At 31.7% G+C, this 2,148-nt stretch overlaps 1 non-coding gene across 1 annotated transcript; it reads right to left on the reverse strand.

Moving 5' to 3' along the window:
• Positions 1-734: 734 nt before the first annotated feature.
• On the reverse strand, positions 735-814 carry TRNAL-UAG (transfer RNA leucine (anticodon UAG)). The gene has a single exon. It is a non-coding gene; the product is annotated as a tRNA-Leu (tRNA).
• Positions 815-2,148: the final 1,334 nt, after the last annotated feature.

Raw genomic sequence — 2,148 nt, forward strand, 5'->3', positions numbered from 1 at the left:
GAATGATATAAAAGCTATTGAAACAAAACAAGACAAAATAGTTCAATTCTAATGGGCTTAATGGCCTCAATCTCTTGATTTTTTTTTTACCTCAAGCATTTTCATCTGGTAAGTTTATACATTGTTGGGAAGAGGCATGACAAAAATTTCATTAAGAGATGAGTTACATTAGCTTTCAAGGGTGTTGATCGCAGTGGATGACGTAAGAATGATATAAAAGCTATTGAAACAAAACAAGACAAAATAGTTCAATTCTAATGGGCTTAATGGTCTCAATCTAATTAACATTTAAATTTAATGTATTATTTATTGGTTTGAAACTGAAACATGTTTAAGTATTTTTCATATCCAGGGTTTGATGGTGTATAAGACTAAAAAAATTATCTTAAAATCAATTCTTGTCCATTCATTTATTAAAATTTCAAAATTCCTCAAACCCACATCCATAACTTGAAATAAATACACCTACAACATAAATATATTAAAACATCATTCTCATATAACAAAACTACTTTTAAAAAAATAAAAATTATCTATTTTTCATTGAATGATGACTTAATAGTTAAGAGTATGTGTTTCGTCCTAGAAGTATAGAGTATGTATACTTATGCCTTAGTAAACTTAGTAGTCAAATCAAATCACTACCAGATAAGTCCCTTGTCTAAAAACTTTCTATACATTAAAACATTAGCCCCCTTTTCATTCATTAAAAATGATGGTGTTAAAAGAAAATTTGACAGCTGTGGGATTTGAACCCACGCCCTTTCGGACCAGAGCCTAAATCTGGCGCCTTAGACCACTCGGCCAAACTGTCAAGATGAACAACATGTTTCTTTCCTTTTATAATGATTACCGATATCGATCTCGTCCTCTCCTGCACGCGAGTTCCACATCGAAGATTCCATTTCTTCCCATTTACTGCGTTTTTTTTTGTAGTAGCGTGCACAGCAGTAAAAACAATTGAATCGTTGACTATTTTAGGTTGCTGGTTCGATCCCCCGAGGTTAGAATATTTTGTTCTGTGGTGTTTTTCTATTAACTGCATTAATTTGATGTATCGTAACGCTACCTGAAATCTCATTAAGTCCTTTAGCAGCTTGTTAAACAGATGCAGAATTATCATCTAACAAAAGCGGTGAAAGGCAAAACAATTACTTCAAACACATTAGCTATTTGTTTTTCCTTCACAATGCCCAAAGAAGGCCTTTCAGTCACTTCAACAAGTATTTTAAAAATAATTTAATATTCATTCAAACAAATTAAAAAATTTAAATATGACGAATCCTTTTAATTTAAATTTTTAAAAATTAATTTATTACTTTTTATTAATTAACACTACAAAATCTTCTATAAAAATTGGCTTCATAATATACTTGATTATTTATTATTTTACAATTCAAAAATAATATTTTATTGTTTGGAAAGGTTTATTTATTATTTTACAATTTAAAAATAATATTTTATAGTTGGGAAAGGTATTTTAAAATTTAATATAGTGGAGATGTTGTAGTGTCCCTAAAAAGATATTAAATCAAATAATAATAATACTAAAATATATTATTAGCTCATTTTAATCTTAGATTTGGGTGTTCAAGACAGTTAGCAAGCTAATGACGTCATGTATAATCTACCCAATGGTAAAGGAAGGGCAACACATTATGCTTGCCAACTACACTCGCCACTTACCTCTAGATAGGATGTCTAGAAGACTTCGCATCAACATTCAATTTTTCCTTGGGAGGTGAGTTAGAGGTTAATTTAGCTAGAGTTCATTCTTTCATGCATTTGTAAAGTCAGTAGAATTGAAAGGTTGCATAGCAACCATGTTGGAAATTCTCATTTCATTTCAATGGTTTGAGTGAGGGGATGATATTGGTGAGGAGGCAAAGGAAGAGATCGTCCTCCTTAGACCTCCTAGCATGGCCCTAGTGTGGACAGATATGATGAGGATGTCCCTCTACATATCAGACATATGGTTACAAAGATTGATATAGAAGAAATGAGAAATACAGGTGACAAACAATGGACTTTGTGCAATCTACTCGGCAGGCATCTCAGAGATCAGGAAGATATTATGAAGGTGACGAATTATTGCATTACCAACCTAGAATTTCACTTGGTCCAGGCAAGATCTGCTTTGAGAGTCAT

The sequence above is a fragment of the Pinus tabuliformis genome, chromosome 6, assembly GCF_031772625.1.
Source record: "Pinus tabuliformis cultivar Carrire ecotype Pingquan chromosome 6, CPIR1, whole genome shotgun sequence".
Taxonomy (NCBI): domain Eukaryota; kingdom Viridiplantae; phylum Streptophyta; class Pinopsida; order Pinales; family Pinaceae; genus Pinus; species Pinus tabuliformis.